Below are 8725 nucleotides of genomic sequence, written 5' to 3'. Positions count from 1 at the left end.
TCACATAGAGTTGATCAGGTTGTTGATTGTGGCCTGTGGAATGTTGGTCCACTCCTCTTCAAGGGTTGTGCGAAGTTGCTGGATATTGGCAGGAACTGGAACACGCTGTCGTATACGCCGATCCAGAGCATCCCAAACATGCTCAGTGGGAGACATGTCCGGTGAGTATGCTGGCCATGCAAGAATGCAGTCAGGTCGAGACCCCGATGAGGACGACGAGCATGCAGATGAGCTTACCTGAGACGGTTTCTGACCGTTTGTGCAGAAATTCTTTGGTTATGCAAACCGATTGTTGCAGCAGCTGTCCGGGTGGCTGGTCTCAGACGATCTTGGAGGTGAAGATGCTGGATGTGGAGGTCCTGGGCTGGTGTGGTTACAAGTGGTCTGTGGTTGTGAGGCCGGTTGGATGTACTGCCAAATTCTCTGAAACGCCTTTGGAGACGGCTTATGGTAGAGAAATGAACATTCAATTCACAGGAAACAGCTCTGATGGACATTCCTGCAGTCAGCATGACAATCGCATGCTCCCTCAAAACTTGCAACATCTGTAGCATTGTGCTGTGTGATAAAACTGCTCATTTTAGAGTGGCCTTTTATTGTGGCCAGCCTAAGGCACAACTGTGCAATAATCATGCTGTCTAATCAGCATCTTGATATGCCACACCTGTGAGGTGGATGGAGTATCTTGGCAAAGGAGAAGTGCTCACTAACACAGATTTAGACAGATTTGTGAACAATATTCGAGAGAAATAGGCCTTTTGTGTACATACAAAAAGTCTTAGATCTTTGAGTTCAGCTCATGAAAAATGGGGGCAAAAACAAAAGTGTTGCGTTTATAATTTTGTTCAGTGTAATTTCTAGATGTTCGCCCAGCTGAATCTTTTCAAAATTTCTTGCTTTTTCAGCCCTTTGTTGCCCCCGTGCAAACTTTTTTTTAGACTTGTAGCAGGCATCAAATTTGAAATTAGCTCATTTAGTGGATAAAAGTGTAAAATTTACCAGTTTAAAAATTTCTTATGTTATCTGTGTTCTATTGTGAATAAAATATTGGCTCGTGATTTGAAAGTCTTTTAGTTTTCATTTTATTCAAATAAAAAATTAAAAAAGTCCAATATTTCCGGAATTTGGGTTGTAGTTCATTTTGCAATATATCCAACTATTCTATATGTCCAACTTATCAAAAATATCCATCTTTACATATAGAGCTGAACAATAATATAGTTACATTTGACTATGTATCCAACTATACTACATATCCAACTTTATACACATTCATACACAGTTCACATACAGTATATAAAAGTTCACATTTTGTTAAATACCATCCATACTGTATGTCTAACTTTATATAGAGAGTTGCACAATAATGTAGTTTGTTATATATATCCAACTTCAAATAATGATATAACTTGCACAATGACATTGTTCACGTTTTGCTATATGTCCAACTATATTATATATCCATCATTAGATATAGAGCTGTGTGATAATAAAGTTTATGTTTTGTTATGTCCAACTATATTATATATCCAACTTTAAATATAGATACAATGTGATAATGTGATAATATTCAGTAGCGTACATTTTGCTATATATCCAACTGTATGTATGTATGTGTATATATATATATATATATATATATATATATATATATATAAAGTGGTGCAATAATATAGTTTGTTATAGTTGTTATGCTATATATCTAACTATACTACATATACAACTTTACAAACACACACACAGAGACATATAAAACTGTGTGCTAATATAGATGACATCAGCTATATACAAGTATCTCACAGAAGTGAGTACACCCCTCACATTTCTGTAAATATTGTATTATATCTTTTCATGTGACAACACTGAAGAAATGACACTTTGCTACAATGTAAAGTAGTGAGTGTACAGCTTGTATAACAGTGTAAATTTGCTGTCCCATCAAAATAACTCAACACACAGCCATTAATGTCTAAACCGCTGGCCACAAAAGTAAGTACACCCCTCACTCACTTCTGTGAGATACTGTATGTATATAATAAAATAAAATAAAACTCTGACGACATTAAACATGGTACACTACAGGTGAATTATCAAAAACTCTCCATTTTCCTGTTGAGTCTGAAGATAACCATTTTCAGCATTTTGCTGGTTGTAATTATAGTTCAGTGTTTGATTTTGAGGATGTTTGTGTGACTCCAGCGTCCTGCGGAGAGTGAATGACTGCAGGTCATTCTCACAGGGAACTCATGAAAGCTGGAGACTCATGAGAAGAGCTGAAGAGCTCCGGGGCAAACACTGACTCCACCGCAGCTCTTTCACTATACAGCCCTTTCAGAAACAGTCATGCATTTCACAACCAAGCGCTGCTGCGAAGTGACTCAAACACACTCAAGCAGAGCTGTCAGGCGCTGCTTATTCTGAACATGTATGAAGGGCACAGCATCATCAGGGTGGAGTGTTTCAGAGCAGTGGATAAAAGCATTCAAAGTAAATTGTCATCATTAAAGACTTACTTTTCGAAGCTAAACATCTGCTTTTGAGTTTCACAGAAGAAAGTCAATGGATAAAGAAAGGCTTGAGAAAAAACTAGCATAACCTAATGCGGGGCTAGTTGTCACACACATGGTGTGAAAGTTTCCACACATGCTAGCTTGACCAAACTTAAGGTGTGCTCCAAATCAAGTACTTATGCACTATTCTATGACATGTTGTAATATAGATAGTGTGAGTAGTGTACTCACACTGAAAATTCCAAAAAGAAAATATGCACTTCAAATACACGGATGATGCACTTCAATAACCGAAAAAATAAAAAATAAAACCCCAAGTGTGGAATGATGAGTACACACTACACAGTGCGTAAGTATATAGTGTATAAGTGCATAGCGTATAGTGTTTCATTTGGGACACAGTCTAAGTGCATTTCCAAGTTGCCATAGAAACAGTTGAGAAAAAAAGTGTACTAAAATGAATAAATCTTTGCAAGATATTACTGAACATAATATTTCCAACATTATATACAGAGAGAGCTGTGCAATAACATAGTTAACATTTTGCTAAATATATGACTATATATCCAACTTTATGTTTTATATAAAGAGGTAGATGATAATATAGCTTACATTTTGCTATAACCAACAATACTATATATTCAAATTTATGTATAGAGCTGTGCAATAATATATTTTGCTGTATAACCAACTATACTATATATCCAACTTTATATATAGAGCTGGGTGATAATAGAGATTACGTTACTACAGTATACAGTATATATCCGACTTATCCAACTTTATATATGTAAAGCAGTGTGATAATATACAGTAGTTAACTTTATGCTAAATATCCAACTGTACTACATATCCAATTTTATATAAAGAGCTGGGTGATCAAATTGTTTACATTTTGCTATATCCAACTATATAAGCATAGCAAAAGTAAATTTCTTACTGAAGTAAATATTTCATCTCAGTTTTTCGTGTTTATTTAAAATGAAACAAATCTGCTATTATTTTAATATTTTGGGACCTGTGATACTTTTTCAGGATTCTTTGATAAATAAAAAGTAAAAAAAAACATTTATTCAGAATAGAAATTTTGTGTTACAGTATACACTACTATTCCAAAGTTTGGGGTACATTTTTTTTTTCTTTTAAAGAAATCAATGATTTTATAGGATGTGTTAATGGATAAAAAGTGATAGAAATATTTTCTAACAATATTAATAACATAAGTCTTTACTATTTTGAATAAATGCTTAACTTTTTAACTATTTATTAAAGAATCCTGAAAAAAGTATCTCAGTTTCCACAAAAACTTAAAATACATAGGCTAGCCGACCCGTCATTTTTGGATGCGCTTTCTGCCGTGACATCAAGTCAAGTCATCTTTATTTATATAGCGCTTTTAACAATACAGATTGTGTCAAAGCACTTAACAGTATCAAATTGGAGGATAGAGTGTCAGTAATGTATAATGATAAGATTAAACACTCAATTTTCAGTTAAAGGCATTTCATTATTGAATTCAGAGATGTCATTGTCTAGCTCAGTTTAGTTTAAATAGTATCTGTGCAATCAAATCGGCGATAATCGCTAGAAATTAAGTGTCCCCAACTGAGCAAGCCAGAGGCGACAGCGGCAAGGAACCAAAACTCCCTCTGAGACAGAATGGAGAAAAAAACCTTGGGAGAAACCAGGCTCAGTCGGGGGGCCAGTTCTCCTCTGACCAGACGAAACCCGCAGTTCAATTCCAACCGCAGCCATGTCAGATTGTGTAAAGGGCTTATCTGATTCCCGTGGTCTTGTCCCGATGGAGCATTTTCTGCATGTCTGCCTCCCGAACAGTGTTAGGTAGATTGTTCCAGAGTTTGGGTACTAAATAGGAAAAGGATCTGCCGCCCGCAGTCGATTTTTATATTCTAGGTCAAATGGCCAGAGTTTTGAGAACACAGCGGACGTGGAGGACTATAATGTGATAAGAGCTCGCTCAAGTACTGAGGAGCTAAACCATTCAGGGCTTTATAAGTAATTAACAAGATTTTAAAATCTATCCGATGTTTGATAGGGAGCCAGTGCAGTGTTGACAGAACCGGACTAATATGGTCATATTTCCTGGTTCTAGTAAGGACTCTAGCTGCTGCATTTTGGACTAACTGTAGTTTGTTGATCAAGCGTGCAGAACAACCACCCAATAAAGCATTACAATAGTCTAACCTTGAGGTCATAAACGCATGAATTGGTATTTCTGCATTTGACGTTGAGAGCATAGGTCGCATTTAGATATGTTTTTGAGATGGAAAAACACAGTTTTACAGATGCTAGAAACATGGCTTTCAAATGACAGATTGCTATCGAACAGCACACCTAGGTTCCTGACTGATGAAGAAGAATTGACAGAGCAGCCGTCAAGTGTTAGATAATGTTCTAGGTTATTACATGTGGGGTTTTTAGGTCCGATAATTAACACCTCTGTTTTTTTCACAATTTAGCAGTAAAAAATTACTCGTCATCCATTTTTTTATATCGACTATGCATTCCGTTAGTTTCTCAATTTGATGTGTTTCACCGGATCGCAAAGAAATATAGAGCTGAGTATCATCAGCATAACAGTGAAAGCTAACACCATGTCTCCTGATAATATCTCCCAAGGGTAACATGTAAAGCGTGAAAAGTAACAGTCCTAGTACTGAGCCTTGAGGTACTCCATACTGCACTTGTGATCGATATGATACCTCTTCATTCACTGCTACGAACTGATGGCGGTCAGATAAGTATGATTTGAACCATGCTAAGGCACTTCCACTAATGCCAACAAAGTTTTCTAGTCTATTCAAAAGAATGTTGTGGTCGATAGTGTCGAACACAGCGCTAAGATCCAGTAGAACTAATAAAGAGATACAACCACGATCAGATGATAGAAGCAGGTCATTTATAACTCTAATGAGAGCAGTCTCAGTACTATGATACGATCTAAATCCTGACTGGAATTCCTCACAGATATCATTTTTCTCTAGGAAGGAATATAATTGTGAGGATTCTACCTTTTCTAGTATCTTTGACAGAAAAGGAGATTTGAGATCGGTCTGTAATTAACTAGATCTTTGGGGTCAAGTTGTGGTTTTTAATGAGAGGCTTAATAACAGCCAATTTGAAGGTTTTGGGGACATATCCTAATGACAATGATGAATTAATAATAGCCAAAAGAGGATCTATGACTTCTGGAAGCAGCTCTTTTAGTAGTTTAGATGGAATCGGGTCTAACATACATGTTGTTGGTTTAGATGATTTAACAAGTTTATACAATTCTTCCTCTCCACAGTAGAGAATGAGTGGAATTGTTCCTCAGGGATCTATAGTGCGCTATCTGATGCGATACTGTAGCTGACGGCTGCAGGGATACAATTTTATCTCTGATAGTATCGATCTTGGAAGTGAAGTAGTTCATAAAGTCATTACTGCTATGCTCTTGGGAAATGCCAACACCTGTTGATGCTTTATTTTTCGAGACGAAAAGTAATCAGATCTAGCAGTTTTTAATGCTTTTCTGTAGGATAGGGTACTTTCCCGCCAAGCTAAACGAAATACCTCTAATTTAGTTTTCCTCCAGCTGCGCTCCATTTTCCGGGCTGCTCTCTTTAGGGCGCGAGTGTGCTCATTATACCACGGTGTTGGACTCTTATCCTTAATCTTCCTTAAGCGTAAAGGAGCAACCGTATCTAAAGTGCTAGAGAAGAGAGAGTCCATAGTTCCTGTTACATCATCAAGTTGTTCTGAGCTATTGGATATGCTGAGGAACTGAGATAAGTCAGGAAGATTATTTATAAAGCAGTCTTTTGTGGTAGAGGTAATGGTTCTACCATATTTGTAACAAGGAGTTGGCTTTACAGCTTTAGCTATGTAGCATCAGAACAAGTCAGACAAAACTAAGATTCGATCAGAACATCGAAACATGAGGAGCTGAAATTCCAGGAGAACAGGACAACGTCGTAAAGATTCCTATCTCCGACTTCTGGAGCAAGCCTAACCAACAAGCCTCTTCCAGAACAGCTTGCAACATTTAAGACAAAAGAACACTTATTGATAAGTCCAACGCAGGAAGGAGATCGTCAAATTTGGGGTAAATAGTCAAGATTAATGGTCAAAGAGATGGCCATCACATGTGTTCCACAAGAGAAATCACGAGCTTCTTTAGATTGACTTTTCCCCCACACATACAAGACAAAGACTGAAACTGAAATTCCTTTGTCCAAAGAACATGTCTTTTGGTCTCCACAGAACTACACAGAGACTTTCTTTTTCATATGCACATAAACTCATCCTAAAAGGACATTTCTAGGTGTAACACTATATTATGTATGTAACCCACACATTAGACTATCATGTTTTAAGCACATATTATGTATGTCTTTTTAATAACTATTGAATGACTTTAAGGTTTATTCATGTTTATTATGTATGAGTTTGACAATTCTAGCTTGAAACGTTTCTTCCAATTGATTCTTTGTCAAATGTATCATATTCTGGTTATATGAATCACATCCAAAAGTGTACTTTGCAAGAGTGTGTAAAATTCAGACCATGTGACTGATAACATGCTGATTTATGATGAAAGGAACAACCCTAGCTAAGATAATAGCCTATCTAATTGGTCAAGACACCAGATGGGATGTGTCCAAAAAGCCGAGTTTAAAAACTCAGGACACCATCAAATCTCCCTCTCTGGTCCTTCTCTCTTCTGTCTTCTCGACACCGCGTTTTGACGCTGTTTTAGCGCTCTTTGAGCGTGCTCTGGCCTACAGGCCAGTTGCTACTTAACACCACGATGAGAGGAAAAACCACCTAGTTTCGTTACTCATTTTATTCTTTTACTTTAGTTTCTTTTCTTTCCGTTGAGTCTCGTGTTCAAAAGTTAAGTTTGCCGCAAAGTCCAGCTCCGACTGCACCCGCTTCAAACTTCAACCAGCAACTGACTCCAAGACCATCCTCAGCCAACACCCAACCATTGGCTTCCCAAGACATCACTTCAAAGACTACTGAACTTCCAGCCAATCACCAACTCGGGAAAACCCCTTTCCTGCAATGACGTCGACAGAAGGGAATTCCTGTAACACAAGGCAACGCAAGTAAAACAACTCCAGATTCTAACTGAACTGGTGCATTTAATATAAATTTAGCCTCATTGAGAAACTCAACGCGAGGGTTAATTAAGTGATTGATGGTTGTTCAGGTCTATGCAATAGCACATATTGCTATAAACTTGGGATTTCACTTTCTCATTCTCTAAACTCATCCTTTCTCTCTTTCTGCAACGTGTGAGTGTGTGAATGCTGATAATAGTATATTTGTTATCAATTTATTTATACATTTCATAATTTACATTTTTATATTAATATCAGTTGAAGTTTTAAGTTGTTTTGTTGTGTTTTGACAGTTTTAGTATATTTATAAATTGTAGAATATAGATAGATACATAGATAGATAAATAGATAGATAGATAGATAGATAGATAGATAGACAGATAGATTTTCGTTTCAGTTTTAATTTATTTTAGTACATCAAGTTCAAATATGTGAAAATAAAATGAAAATATTAATGTTAAACTGTATGTCTTAAGTTAACATTTATTTTGAGTATTTATTTTTTAATGGTTTTAGTTAATTATAATAACCCTGCTGTGGAACAGGCAATATTCAATTTGTTAAAATGCAAGACTGAAACACATTGGATTTATTGATGCTAAATATATAAAGCTGGTTATTGTGCATTAAAACACGTTCAGTTTATTAGCACTATTAAAGAAATCTGACTTGTTTCATTCATGCGTGACTGACAAATACAATCACGTTCTTTTATTAAAGAAATAAACTGTATAAACTGTGTAACCAAAACATGTTTCAAATACATAAATCTTAAATTTATACCTAAATGATTTTGAGTGTATTTGTGCCATAAACAGTATGCAATATGTCATGTCTATGTAGTGCCCTTGTTTGAGATGTGTATCAGTGCATTAATGCATGACTGTCCTGCAGTGGCTGTTTTAGTGTGAAATGACAGTACACACTGTACAGTACGCTGTAAACTGATTTAAACAGTCTCTGCTGAGTGCGAGTGAGTTTGTTCACAGACTAACCAGTGTTTGACAGTGAATGCACCTGCGGTGTCCATGGAAACAGGCTGGGCTCGTATTCAGAGTGTATCTGAGCTAATGAGGCTCCGAGTCC

Source organism: Onychostoma macrolepis, chromosome 07, assembly GCF_012432095.1.
Source record: "Onychostoma macrolepis isolate SWU-2019 chromosome 07, ASM1243209v1, whole genome shotgun sequence".
In the NCBI taxonomy this organism is placed as follows: Eukaryota; Metazoa; Chordata; class Actinopteri; order Cypriniformes; family Cyprinidae; genus Onychostoma; species Onychostoma macrolepis.
The sequence above is the reverse complement of the archived record's forward strand: the minus strand, read 5'-3'. Positions refer to the sequence as shown.